We start from the raw sequence: 14,664 nt of genomic DNA, 5'->3' as shown, positions 1-14,664 counted from the left end.
CATCCCTTGAGTTAATTATTGACCTTAGCTTTGCCTTGGTCAATATTTACCTCCCCAGGTCAATAAATCTTGACGTTCACCTCAACAGAAGTCAATATCTCCTTAGTGTTTATCTATTCCTTCTGTTGCTAATTTTGCTGAAAGCTTTTATTTATTCTCACGAAGCGCTCGCCTGGCGCTGGACCCGCCTGGAGAGGAGCAACCCTTGCTCATCCACCATGGCCAAAGCCTTTGCTTCTCTACCATGGCCCGTGGGGGGACATCCCAGACACAAACCATGGGTGGCTTGATGAGATCTGGCTGGTTTTCCATCCTCAGTGCCATGGGGTTTTCCGAGGGGGGTGATGGCTTTGCTGGGACCACAGCTTGGCTGCTGAGAGAACCAGGCTTGGAGCTGGTCAAGTATTGGGGTGGGAGGAAGAAGAATCACATTTTATCCTCAAATATTTCTGGAAACGAGCTGCAGGGGATGTCACCCCTGCCATGCTGTTTGGTCCCTGAGCTTTGCAGACTGCTTGTGGGTGTTGTTCTCATGACCCTGCTCCCAGTGGAGGAGACAAGGGTGGAGAAGGGAGAGATTAAAGCTCCGTTTCCGTGCTCTGGACAATCTTCTGCAGCAGCTCTGGGCTCTCCAGCATCCCCCAAGCCCATCTGCAGTGAGGGCAGGAGGAGCCCACTGTGCCCCCCAGGGGTGTCTGCCCCCACCACCTGCCCCTCCCTCCCCTCCTTCCATTAAATGGAATGAGATTAATTGCTGGTGTGTCTGGGTGTCCCCGGCTCCTCTCCCTTTGGTTGCCCCTTGACAAGGATTAATTGGAGCTGCTGTGGGTGAGAAGCACTTTCCCTGGGGGTGTGAGTGGGTGATGGACAACACCCCAAACATCTCCTGTGTGCTCCAGCTGTGCCGTGGCCAAGGGTCCTGGCCACCATGTACAGAAAGCCCTGAAACCCTCAGAAGTCAAAACACAAACCCCGTAGCTCCTGGGAATCCTCCCCCAGATCCCAGCTCTCCTTTAGCTACCATGGAGAGCAGGACCCTGGCTGGGATGTGAATTCTGTTCCCTCTTTAGTGCTTGGGATGGGAGAGGGGTCTTCCCATCCCCAGAGCTGGTGGTGGGACACATCAGCTAGAGGTGGCAACAGCCTCCCACGAGGACACAGTTTCATGGATTCCTCTCTCTTATCCCTGATCCCATCTATGAAGTCCAGGCTCCTGGATCCAGGACAAGCTGGATTCTGCAGCATTTGATGTGGCCACAGCTTCTGTCTTAAAATCATCCAGCTTGGGAAGAAATCTGCTCCTGGCCTCTGGTTGCATCTCCCCTTGTCCACCAGGACCCCCTGCCATGATCCCTAATCTCTCTCCCCCTGTGAGGAGGAGAAGGGAATCACCTCCATCTCTGCGCTGCTGCCTCCAACTTTTAATATTTTAATTGAGTGAATTGACCTGGAGTAGTCTATTGAACTCTGTCTGACCTTTTAAATAACAGGTCAAGGATTTAGCTTTGCAGCTCTGACCTCTTCCCTTATCTGCTCACGCTGCTCCTCTCTCAATTAGCTGCCATCCCCCCGGCCCGGTGGGGCTGGGACCACTTGGCAGGCCCCAGGGTGGCTTCCCCCAGTGGGCAACACTCCCAAATGGAGCTCATTGAGGCTCCCTTGGGTTTTGCTGTCCTGCAGTGTCCTTCTTCAAGGACCAGCATCCAGGCGAGGATGTCCAGGAGCACCCAAAGGAGCTTCATCTTCCTCTGTCGCCAACGGAGAGCCGTGGTGGCAGAGGGGAAAGCAAAGTGAAGCTGCTGTGAAGGTCCCACAGCAACTCCAACCTCGTCAGCCACATTGAGGAGAGTGTGAGGACACCCTCCTGATTTGCCCAGATGTTATAGGTCATCCAGAGAGATCCCACCTGCCCTGGTGAACCAAGGGAGGTGGCTCCCTTGGACCAGCTGCTGCTGTGGCCCAGCCAGAAGGTCCTTTCCCAGGGTAATGGGGAAAATGCTTGCTAGGGGGTCATGGGCTGTAAAAGGGTTTTTTTTTTCATGTTGCAGTGGACCTGGGACATGGAACCCTCTACAGCCACATCAACTCCAGCAAGAGGTCCTCTGCCATGAGCTACACCAGTTCCTGCAGGTCCCTCATGCTCTGTGCTGGGGCAGCTCTTCTTCCAGAGGATGGCCTCATGTCCAACCAAATCCCTGAGGGCTTCAGACCTCTCCCCTGGCCCCTCATCAGAGGCACGAGCCTTTCCCTCAGGTGGTGGCCATGCCACCCTCTGCCACCCAACAGAATCACAGCACCCTTCTGGTTGGAAAAGACCTTTAAGACCATCGAGTCCAACCATAACCCAGCTCTGCCAAGCCCAGTGCTTAAGCACCACATTTCTATGTCTCTTAAACACCTCCAGGGATGGTGATTCTGGTGGCTCCATCTGCTTGGCGAGGTGGCCAGTGTCACCCCGGGGAACACCCTTTACCTTTTACAGGGATCCGAGGGGGCTGGTGAGCAAAATAACTGCAAAGATTACTGCAACCCCTCAAACTCTGCCTGCTCCGATTTCCTCTCGGAGAGAACCCGGCCTTGGAGAGGAGCCCTGGGCTCCCCAGGCCGGTTAAATTAGCGCTGGGCTCCGCATTCCAGGGTATAAATATCTGCCATTGTGGTGCTGAGGAATGCAGCGCGTTGGAGGCTAAAATTAAAGCGCGGGGCCGCGGGCAGCTCGGGTTACCGGGAACAAACCCCCATTGTGCTCCCGGGGCTCCGCGGGAACCGGCGAGTGGCTGGAAAGCTCCCGGGTTAAATACGAGGGGCAAAGTGGCCTTTAAGGACAATGTTTGGACACGGAGCTGAGGTGGAGACCCCCCCCCCCGCCCTCTCCACAGCCAGGGGTGCTGCCCTGGGGGGGCTGCAGGGTTTTGCAGGGGGTTTTCTAGCATCCGTGTGGGATGCTCTGACATCCCAGCCCTTTCTCCTGCCTCAGGTCTTCACGGATTTCAGCACATGCTTAAATGAAGCCCCTCTGAGGCTCGGTGGTCGCTCACAGACCGTGTCGGTTGGGTGGGGGGAAGGTGTGAGCCCCCACCCCTAAATGCTGCTCCCGTTTAACACGCGGGGCTGGAGCTGCTCGGCTGATGTTTGCCAGCACTGAGGCCACAGGGGAATTTCTGGCCCCTGGAAAAAGCTGGTGAGGGGGAAAAATCAGTGTCTTTTTTCCTTTGAAAATGGGGCTCTGTATTTTGCAAAGGAGTGGAAAACGGCTCAGGGTGGGATCGTGCTGAGGTTGCTCTGGGGCTGCACAGTTGTTTGACCCCCCAGGGATCCCTGGAAGCCCCGTCCTGGTGAGGAGATGTGCAACCAAATCCTCCAGGAGAGACTCTCCCTTCAAGTCTTGTTGGCTGAGAATAAGGAGCAAGAGTTAGAGAGAAGACAGGATGGATGAAAGGAGCAGGAAAAGTCAGAGTTGCTGCTTATTTGCTGTTCTGCTCCACTCTGGTTAGGATGCTTCACAAGGGGGTGGGGGGTGGGATTCCGAGCATCACTTCCCAGCTTTGTCCCATCTTGGCTCTGCACTCCTGGCTCCTTCATCCAAGCAGCCAGCAGAGACCACAGGACACGCAGCTCCCCGGGATGCTGGAATTCCCTGGGACGGAGCCACGATCCTCCTGGCTTTGCAGGGGGTTTCATCTCACACCTTGCTCCGGGGGGGGGGGGAGTCCCCGGCAGCGTGGCCGGGGGCTGCCGGGGGGATGTTGGGCCCCCCTATTTGCAGAGGGTCCAGCCACCTCCTCTCAGCCCCCACCCACCCGTGGGCTCCGGTTTCAGCCCCGGCTCGTGATGCAGGAAAAAAACCCACAGAAGCTCCGGAGCCGCGGAGCTGTTTCCTGTTGCCGTCGCGGCGTCCCCTGAGCAATCAATTTATGGCCCCTAAAGCTCCTCTAAGTGGATTTAGCCTCTCCAGATAAATCTTTCCCTTTTGTGCCTGCAGAGCCCGGCCCCGGTTCTGCGGCCTCGGGAGCTAAATCGGGTGTTGATGGGGGTTAAACCCCGTGGTGGGACCCTCAGCCCCACGCGTGGGTGCTGGGTCCCTGCTGGTGGCTCAGCCCCGAATTATCACATCGTGGGACTTAAGAATAATAACAATTATTATTATTTAATTAAGGGGATGTGTCTCCTGCCCCGGGGGGGAAGATCTTCGGGCTGAACGCTGATTTTTCTTGCCCCAAACGAGCTGAACAAAGAGCTCCTGGACGTCCTCTCCCCGCTCCCCTCCGCTGCCTCCCAGCAGGGATAAGCCCACCAGGACCCTCCTCGGGGTCCTTGAGCCCCCGCGTTTATCCCGGGAGCTGCTTTTAAGTCACTAAAGCTGCTCCTGGAGCCCCTGCCCTTCCCTTCCCTCGGGGTTTGGGGGTGTCTGGGGGTTGGATCTCCTGGGCTGGGGAGGATCTCCGGGGCTGGGGGGATCTCCGGGCTTGGGGGGATCTCCGGGGCTGGGGGTGCAGCTCCTCCTTGGCACAATGGAAGAAACACCCACTGGGGCCTGGAACAAACTACCAGCTCTCGGGTTTTTTCCTCCCCTCCTCCGGGAGCAGGGAAAGGGATCAGGAATCGGCAGCTCCAGCAGGGGGGAGGAGGAGTCGGGTTGGGAAGGGAGCGGGGATGCTCGGGACGGGCGCGCTCAGCCCCCGGCTCCAGCTTTTCTGCTCCTTCTGCTGGGCTGGAAAAAGCCCTCTGAGCTACACGGGATTTAAGCACAACCAGATGTGGGGGATGAAGCTGTTAAAACTCCTTTTGTGCTCTCAGCCTAGGCTGGGGGGGGGGGTTCCAGGGCCCCCGGGCCCCCTCCTCTGCAGTTACTGAAACCAGAGGCTTCGCTCGGGGAGGGGACGTTGCCACTTGGATAATTCACATGTGACAAGCCCAGGAATCTCTCACTACTAAAAACCAAGCTTAAGGCTTGTGCCACGAGCTCCTGCCCCAATTTCTGCCTATTTATACAAGTGTCACCTCCTCCAGAAACTCAGCGCAGGCTCCTTAGGAACGGGAAACCCATTTCCAAGAGGCAAACTGCGGTTTCTGGAGGTGGGAGGACTTTGCTTTCCAAAAGCACATGAGGACCCAGCAGAGATGGTCCTTCTGAGGAACCGCTGTGCTTTTTGGTCCTGCCACCGGGAGCAGGTATCCCCGAATCCCGGGAGAGAGCACGAGCAGCCGGGATCCAGCAGCCAATAAATCAGCAGCTCTCTGTAATTTTATGTAACGTTAATAAATCAGACAAATGAAAATAGCTCGAGCCTTGTAAGGCATAAATCAACCTTCCGCCCTGGCGTGGTGCTTTAAAATAATTTGTAGATTGATGGTTGTCTGCCCGAATGAGGGAGTTGGGGGCCTGGGAAGATTTTTAATGACCGCTGTGGTGCAACGTCCCCAGGGCAGAGCCCCAGCTCCTCCCCCCTGCCCAGTTTGCCAGAAGTGGCTCTGAGGGAACCGAGGGATGGCTTGGAGGGAGGAGAGGTTCCAGCCAGCCCGGGGACAAAGCCGGTGGGACCAGGTCACCTTCCTCCTGCTGGTCTTGGGGTGGCACCGCTGCCTGCACGGGATCTGTGTCCCCATCAGGGAGAGCTCGGAGAGTTTGGGAAGAGGGAAGAGCAGGAGATGTGCAGCTTGGCAGTGTCTGCTGCATCCTCCAAAAGCGTCACTGGCTGGAGGGCATGGGACCCAACCCCCCCAGACCTGCTTCCAAAAATCCCAGCCCCTCTCCCGCGGGCTCAGTGTGGCCCCTCCAGGGACACCCCGGGATGCTACCAGCTCTGGCAAAGCAAGGACCTCACTCTCCCCCACCCCAGGACAGCACTGACATCCAAACCAGGGGACAATATGAACTTTTCGTTATTTTTTTCCATCATTCCTTTCAATCCTGGTTTAATTCCTGCTGCTCTCCCTGCCCTGGCAGGTCCCCAGGGGGGTTCGGTGCTGGTGCCGAGGGTGTCACTGTGGGGTCAGGGCACAAAGCTGCTCTCCCCAACCCAAACCTCTGGGCTCTTGCCCATCCAGGGAGTGTTTGGGTGGGTTTTTGGTGGTTTTGCTGCCTTTGGGGGTGTGAAGAGTGAAGTGCTGGGCTGGCTCTTGGGATAATTCATGTTCCAGCTGGACCATCAGCTCCGCCTGTGAGTTTTATTCCTGTGCATGGAGCTTCCTGTGGGATCCCGGGTGCTTGGTGGGTCTGAGACCCCCCAAAAGCAGCCGAGGTGTTTCCCAGCTGTCCCAGTGAGGGGACAGAAGAGCTGCTGGTTACTTGGGGTCCCCCTGCTCTCAGCCAGCCCCCCCAGCCCTGAGCACGATGGGGCGACCCTCTGCCTGGATGGAAAATTCCCTCCAACATTCCTCATCCCGTGAGATGATTCCAGGGGTGTGGCTGCCTCTCCTGCTGCTGCCAGTGCCACCAGCCCGAGACCCGTGGAGCCTGCTTGGTTTCTGGAGCCCAGAAAAGGAGCACTGAGGCAGGTCCTGCTCCAGCATCTCCCTTCCAGCCAAACCCCATCCCACCACCCAGGGGTGAACCATGAGCACTTCAGTTCCCCCCCCACACACACTCCTGGATTCATGGCCAATTTTTAAACCCTTTGTAGCGGGAATTTATGGCTTTTCCCAATCCCTAGGGAACGAGGACATTAAATAATTAGAGGCCTCTTCAATTAATGCTCCTCGCTCGGCGTCGGGTGCTCTGAGGGCCTCAGCCCCCTCTTGGCACAGCTGCTCCCGCTCAGGGAAGCGCAGGGAGATGTCACCAAGATGTCACCCCGCCGTGAACCGGCAGAAAATATCAGGCATCACATGTCCCCAACCCCAGGATTATCATATTTTGTCATTAAAGCCTAATGTGAGCTGTGGAATGCCAGCTTCCCTGTGGGAGAAGAGAAACCCCAGTGTTTTTCAGCAGAAGGTGTCACCACGGATTTTTGCTGATGGTTTCTATTGCTGATCAAACAGAGGAATAATTAACGAATTCGGGCTTTTGATTAGGAGTTTATTTTTTTAAAGGAATCATGGGGAGTGATTAGTGAAAATAAATTGCATGACCCTGCAGTTCCCATCCAGCCTTTCCTTGGCTAATGAGGTGAGTTTGAACTCTGCGAGCAGGGCTAGAAATCTGGCTTCCCAGTTTAATAAAAGGCAGCTTATACCCAGTGAAACCGGAACCACAGTAAATGTCAGGCTCGTTTTATTGCTCGTTGGGGTTAGTGGTGTTAGATGCTGTTTTCAGGAAGGCAGGGCAGAGACAAAGTCATGCTGGGGTGAGGCTGGAAAGGATCCACTGCTGGAGCCTGCTGGGTGACCACGGGCAAATTAATCCATGTGATTGAGAGAAGGAGGTGGCTGGCATCACCTCCACAACATCCCCGCCTTCGTGGGATCCTGGGTGCTGGGAGATGGTGCCAGAACAACCCAGGCTTGATCCCGTTGGTCAATATCCAAATATCCAGTCCTATCCCTACCTCCAGCTGGGAACAGCCATTCCAGCCTTGCATGACACATTCATTTCTATTCCTGTTGAATGTAGAAGAGCCCTGGATGTCCCTCCCAGAGCACTGGGATTCCTGGAAAAAAACAGCAGTGGGTGCAGGGATGGGTGAAGGCCCTGGGTTGGGACAGGTTTTGGCCACTTTCCCTTGATGTGGTGGAGATCAAAAGGGGAACCTCCAGCATCCAGCAGTTTTCTACCACGATGGGAAGAGCCAGCCAGATCCCTGAAGGGATTCTGCAGGAGGCTGGGACATATAATCCCTCTCCTAAAGCCAAGCTGGAGGAGAACTGAGCCTCCAGTGTTGAAGTGCCACGTCCACGCATGCTCCCAGCCCCGTGCAGGGCTCTGCTGGTGTCCAGCAACGGCTGCTGCTCGGTCACACCCAAATTAAAGAGCACAATGGTGCCTTGTGGTGGCTGGGGGTGGGGGGGTGAAAACACTGGGATTTTTTTATTTTGCATGTAAATAAGCTGCAGGAAGAGGGTTCAAGGTGGGAGCAAATGGGGCGATGGTGGAAGGGGCAGCTGGGAAAGGCCCGAGGAGCTGCCCGAGTCCGTCTCTGTGGGAGAACCCCAATTAGGGAAATTGCATCAAACCACTCAGGCCAACACAAGGGCCTTTCTGGAGCTGTCCCTGCAAATGTCCCCTTTGTGTCCCGAGCCAGGAGGGCCTGGAATCACTCCTGACACGGGGCCAGGGCAAGGAAAACAACCACAGCACGAGGGGGCACAGACCCCTGCCCGCCCCGTCCCCTCGCTGTGCTCTGCCCAACTCCAGGCTTCAATTCGGATTAATCTCTCCTTTCCAGGCCTTTGGAGAAGTGGGATTCCCGGGTGTGATTGCAGCCAGGTCCAGCCCAGCAGCTCCGACACCCACCTTTTGGGTTTCTCTGCTCTTTTATTGCTGGTGGATCCGGGCAGCTCCAACATCTGCCCAAGAACAGGCAACGCTCGCCTGCTCCTGAAAAGAAAAATGTGTCATAATCCCTGAGGGATATGACACAACATTCGTGTGAGGGAAATAAGGCCCTAATGTGATTACATCAAGGAAGAGCCTGAGCTGGTTAAAGAAAATGAAGCTGGGGAGGGTGAGGGGGGGAGATGGGTTGGGAAACAAAGTGGAGGTGGCTGTGGGGGGTTCTGGGTGCAAACCCACCCCATGAAGGTGAATTTTGGGGCTGGGAGAAGGGAACAAGTCACCCCCAGCCCCAGCCTGGGCTGAGCAAACACTATGAGGGCCCCGGGGGGTTTTCCATGGGGTGGATAATGCCTTAATAAAGGGGTTGTCCTGTGGCCACCTCCCAGTGACACAGTATCCTTGGGGCAACTGTTTTATTTTTGCACGGTAAACTAATAGTAGGAAAGTATTCCAGGTATTTGGGATTCCTCAGAGCACAGTTGGGCAGCTGAGGACCCAGCCCATGGCTCCCCCAGCTGGGTCCCCTTGGGGGGGGGACAGCCAGGGATGGAGATGGGGTGCAGGGTTCAGGGTGCTGGGGTGTTGGAGGTTAGGATGCGTGGGTGCTGGGGTGCAGGGATCAAGGGGTTGAGGGGTATAGGGGCTGGAAGGCTGGGGTGCAGGGGGTTGGGGTGCAGTGGGTATGGGGTGCAGAGAGTCGGGGTGCAGGGGGTCAGGGTGTCAGGGGGTCGAGAGTGCCGGGGGTTGGGGTGCCAGGGGTCGGAGTCGCAGGGGGTCGAGGGTGCTGGGAGTCGGGGGTCCGGATGCCTGGGGTCAGGGTGTCAGGGGGTCGAGAGGGCCGGGGGTAGGGGTGCCGGGGGTCAGGTTGCAGGGGGTCGAGAGAGCCGGGGGTCTGGGTGCAGGGGGTGGAGGGTGCTGGGGATCGGGGCTCCGGGAGTCGAGTGTGCTGGGGTGCAGAAGGTCGGGGTGCCGGGGGTCGAGAGTGCCGGGGGTCGAGGCGCCCCGTTGCCGGGCTCTTCGGCTGCCCGACCCCCCCCCCGCTCCGCCTTTGTGCCGGGTCTGCCCCGGCCGGGGCGCGGCTCCAGCCCCCTCCCCAGCCCCGCTCCGGCCGCGGGGCCGCCCCCGCCTCCCCCTCCCCACCCCGGGTCCTGGGGCCGCCCCCGCTCCGCTCCGCCCCGCCGCGGCGCGGGGGCGGGTCGGTGGGCGGTGGGGGGCGGCCAGCCCCGGCCTCGGCCCCGGCCCCGGCCCCAGCCCCAGCCCCAGCGCCGGCCCCAGCCCCCGCCGCCCGCGGGCCGCCCCGCATTGTCCGGGCAGGATGCGGGGCCCCGCACGGCCGCCCGCCGCCGGGCTGAGCTAGAGCCCGCCGGCATGAGGAGGTGAGTGGGGGTCCGGGGGGTCCCGGGGGGAGGGAAGGGAGGGACGGGGCGGCCCCCCCGGGCTGACCGGCGAGCATCCCCCGCACCGCCGGGGATGCCCCGCTCCGGGCGGAGGCTGCTCCCCTGCCCGCGGTGTCCTCTGAGCTCGGGTTTTGGGGAGAAAACAGCCGGATTAAGGGCTCCGCAGCGGGGGAAGGGGGGACGCGCTGGGGGCTGGTGCGCCCGGTAACCCAACCCCTCCCGGGGGACGGGGCATCCCCCGCCTTGGCCTTTGCCTTTCCCCTCCCTCCTTCCCCCAAAAGGGGCTCAAGGAGCTGCGGGCGAACGTGCTCATGACATGAGTGTGCTCGGCCGGGACCCCCCCTCCCTCCCCAAGGTGGGGGGGGGCAGAGCGGGCGGCGCCGGGGGGTGTTGGGCCCCGGCAGCTCCTGTGCTCACGGTGGGGGGGCACCATCCGTCTGTCTGTCCTCCCTCCATCCCTCCCTCCATCCCTCCATCCATCCCTCCCTCTATCCATCCATCCCGCCATCCATTCCCCCCTCCAACCACCCGTCCATCCCTCCCTCCAACCATCCCTCCCTCCCTCCCTCCATCCATCGATCCCCTGCCCAGGAACAATGCGCGCTCCCCGTGGCCGCTGCCGCACGTCAAGCGCACGCTGGAGCGCTCGCCTTCAAAACAGTCCTTGCCTTGAGTTGCTGATGGTGATTTCTAATTAGGGGCTTTGCCTGAAAGGTCCTTCTCTTGTTGTTGTTGGGGTTTTGTTGTTGTTTTTTTTTTTTTTTTCCCCTGAGGTGGGTTTTTTTCCACCTGGGGGACAAAAGGCACAAGGGGGCAAAAAGCTGGAAAGGTTTTCAAACAGTTTTATGGGGGGGTCTTTCGGCATCGGTCCTGGGTTTGGAGACACCATGTGCTGGGTGACATCGTGTCTGCTTGTACCCTGAGATCACAGCAACGAACGTTGTCGTGAATCAGTTCCATGCCAGATTTCAGGGGCGTGAAACGTGCTGAGAGGAATTTGTAAGAACTTGGGTGCTCAGGGTGTTTCCTTTGGGTGCCTCCTCTCCAGGGGGTTGCGCCTGAATTCCAGGAGAACGGCTTGGAATCGCTTTACTGATTCCAGGTGTGGGAATTGCCAAGGTTTCCCCCTGGTTTTCCAAGGGGGTTTTTTTCCCGAGGTTTTCTCTCCCAAGGTCTCCCTTCTCTGGGGGACCCCAGAGAGGGCTGGTCCCCTCTCTGGTGGTGACAGGGCGCTGGGTTTTGCTGGTCCTGGATCCCGGCGTGCGGCTCCGGCGCCTGTTTGCTCTCCGAGGTGGTTCTGAATTAAACATTTCTGCAGAGGCTGAGGCCGGGGAGTTGTTTATCACATTAAACATTTGTTTTAGCTCTCTTTAGCAGAAGTGTGTTGACATTTTCTCTTGGGGGACTGCCGGGGATAATGAATGGCACGTACTGTATTGTGTTCCTTGGAAAGCCGCGGGATCCTGCAATAACATAAACACCCAGGGCTGAATTCATCCCAGATCCGAGGGGAATGGGCTCAGTGTTTACACCAGTGCTGGTCCTGAGCTGCAGCTCACACTGAAAGTTTATTATTGATTATGAAAACGTCCCTGGTGATACTCGTCAGGTAAATTTCTTTATATATATCTATGTATTTTATTGCTGACAGCTGCAGTTTGACTCCCTGCTCCGTGTTTTAGCTGGGAGAGGGAGGAGAGGGAATGAGCTGGTGGGTTTCAGGGCTGCTGGGCCTGGGGAGGAGCAGCCTCGGACTCTCCCTGATCCCGATTCGTTTGCTCTGGAGCAGGGAAGGGTTTCTCAGCTGCCTTTGTTCTCCCGCCGAGCCCCCGCCGCATTCTTCCCTTTTACCATTATCATTTTGGTTAAACAGAAAGGCGAGTTGTGTACCATATGGATCATGTTAACAATTGCTTATCTGGAGCTGGTGTTTTCTCCTCCCTCCCTTTCTCCTGGCCTTTTTCTCCCTTTGGAAGTCGGGGTTGAGGCTTCGCAGCATCTCGGGTTTGGTGGGGCCGGTTCGGCACGGTCCTGTAAGCCTGACCTCTCCTCTTGCATCCCCTCAGAGCTGATTCCCCAAGTTAAAACCCGAAATAAAGGCTGAGAAACCTCTGAAATGGGTTTCCCAGGATGCTCTGAAATACAGAGAGCAGTTGTTGAAGGAAGCAGCGTGGCTGCGTTGGGGTATTCATGAAGGAGCTTCTCACCCCCCCGTGCAGCTGAGGCTCTGGCTGCCTTTATTTGGGGAGGAGGTTGATGCCAGGGGATGATCCCAATGCTGCTTTGCCTCTGTGCACAGCCCGAGGCCATGGTTTTCCCAAATCCCCTCTTCCCTCTGCTCCCAGACCTGTTTGGAGGTGCCTGAGTGAAAGTTTGGAGCCCTCACCCCGTGTCCGTCCTGAGCTCCGGGGGATTTCAGCAGCTGCTGGGAAAAGAAAAATATTAAAACAAACAAACAAAAAGCTGTAATTTGTGTTGCTTTGGGTGCCCAAATCCAGATGCAGGGGCCTAACCTTGGGCCACGGGAGTGGCCATCGGGTCAATTATTCCCCTCCTCCTTGCCCTGTGGAAAAAGTAAACACAAAAGCCTGCGGGAGCCTCCCGGGCAGCGCATCCCGCAGCAGCGCCGCGGGTCCCGAGGGATCGAGGGATCCTGCTACTTGGTGCCCTCCTGGGGAGCATTCCCAGTGTCATCCCAAAAAACATGCCTGCTGCCTTGTCTCGCTGGCGTTTGCCAACGCTGTGGGCTTTGTGTTAAGTATTTCTGCACCCTCCTTAATCGGGGAGATACTCCTGAGAGTAGGAATGCCACCTCTGGGTTTTTGTACATCCAAGCATTCTCCTTTCTTCCCTTCTGTCCCTGCTTTTCTCATGGTTTGGGGCTTCTCCACCTTCATTCCTACAGCTGGAAGGAGAAGGGTCGCGTGTAGGGCAGGAGAAATCCCTCAATCCACAGTTCATGGCAGCAGATGCGGGAGCAGCGGATTTGAGCGAGGATTCCTACAGGGAATTTCCCTGCAGATGACATTAATGCATCTGGAGCAGCGATGGTGACCCTTGTGGGACGCTGACCCTGGGGTTTCTGCCATTGTAAACACTTTTCAGTTCTATTTTTTGAGCTCCAGTGGTTCCAGGGATGGCAGGAGCCTCCTTTTATCATCCCGGGGCAGATCCCAAATGTCAGCTGGGATTTCACAGCGTGCAGGGAAGCTGGAGGCTCCCAGCAGCTCATGTGCTTGGCACGTTCCCTCCCTCCAGCCCAGCTCAGGCACCAGGAGGGGCAGGTCCTTCTCCTGCTGCTTTTTTTTTTTTTAGCAAAATAAAGGTGTTTTTTCTTCCTGTTGAGGCACGGAGGGATGTGCTGGTTAATGCATGTGGTTGGTGGCTCCGTCGTGTTCTGCTCCAGAAAGCTGGTTCTGCTGGTGCTGCTGGTGCTGCTGGTGCTGCTGGTTCTGCTGGTCACTCATGTCACTGGGCATCTGTCACTCTCACCCCTGGGGACACACGTGCTGGTGGTGCCACCCAGCTCCAGATCAAAGGGAGCCCTTGGGACTAAACTAGACTTTTAAGCAGGAAAATTCCCATCACTGGATGAGCAGCCAAGCAGAGATCAAACCACTTCTTCCCAGTGCCAACCCTGGCAATTCCCAGTCCTGAGAACCACTTTAGCTCCTTGCAAGGTTCTGCTGCTGCCACGTCGGTGCCGTGATCATTCCTGGGATCTTTTCCTGTTGGTTTTTCCTCTGGACTTGGCTGGTTCATGTGCTCCAGGTGGTGAGAAGGTCTCTTCCCTCTTTTCTCCCTGCTCAGGCTCTTGGGGCTGGTTCTGCTCCAGGAAGCCCAGCCTGGATCTGCAGCAGATGCTGGTGCCCCAGAGTGGTGACACCGCAGTTCCTCTGCTGCTCCTCGAGGGCGGCAGGAGCTGGAGGTTGGCACCAGCTCCTGCAGCAGATTTTGCTGTGTGAGGAGGGTGCTGGAAAATCTCCCTCCCGGCCCTGTGGTCTGTCACCAGCCAGAGTGACTGTTGGTGACACTGGGCAGGTCCCTGGCACAGTGTCCCTCCAGCAGGGAGTGCCTTGGGTCCCGAATCATCAACCCCAGATCTTGATGGGCCCCAAAAATCCAGCCAAGGCCTCGCAGGTGCTGCTGGCCTGGAGCAGGGGGGGAGGCAGAGGGAAGGTTTTCATCCAAACTCCTTTCTCCCAGGGATCAACCCCAGCTCAATCCTGGGAAAACCAGGCATGTTTGTTTAATTACAGTGATGCCACAGTGGCCTGTGTTGGCAGAGTGTCCGGGATTCCTCACCCTGGACCAGGATGCTGGCATGTGCTTCCAAGGTGGGATACTGGGATGTGCTCCTGGTTGGGATGCTGGGGTGTCCTTCCAGCAGGATGCTTTATGTATTCCCAGGCAGGATACTGGGTTTTGCTCCTCAGTGGGATACTGGGGTGTGATCCCCAGGTGGGAATGCTGGGATGTGCTCCCAGGTAGGATGCTGGGATGTGCTCCCAGGAGGGATACTGGGATGTATTCCCAGCAGGGTGCTGGGCTGGCAGGGATGTGTGTGCGCTGCCCAGGCGAGTGTTTTACTTCAGAGATAAAAGAGCCACTTTTTCTTTCCTCTCTCTTCTTTCCCCAAGAAAGTTAAAACTCCTGTCAAGACAAATTGCATTTTAACCATTTTAACCCACACTTGTCTTGCAAAAAATAAAAGAAAAAAAAGCTGAATAATAGCAGAATAAGTGTCCCTGCCCCTGCCCCGGCCACGCTGGGAGCGGAGCCAGCTCCTCACAAAGCCTCTGCTGAGTAAACAGAGGAGAGGACAGTGGC

This window comes from Apus apus, chromosome 28 (assembly GCF_020740795.1).
Source record: "Apus apus isolate bApuApu2 chromosome 28, bApuApu2.pri.cur, whole genome shotgun sequence".
Classification (NCBI taxonomy): Eukaryota; Metazoa; Chordata; class Aves; order Apodiformes; family Apodidae; genus Apus; species Apus apus.
The sequence above is the reverse complement of the archived record's forward strand: the minus strand, read 5'-3'. Positions refer to the sequence as shown.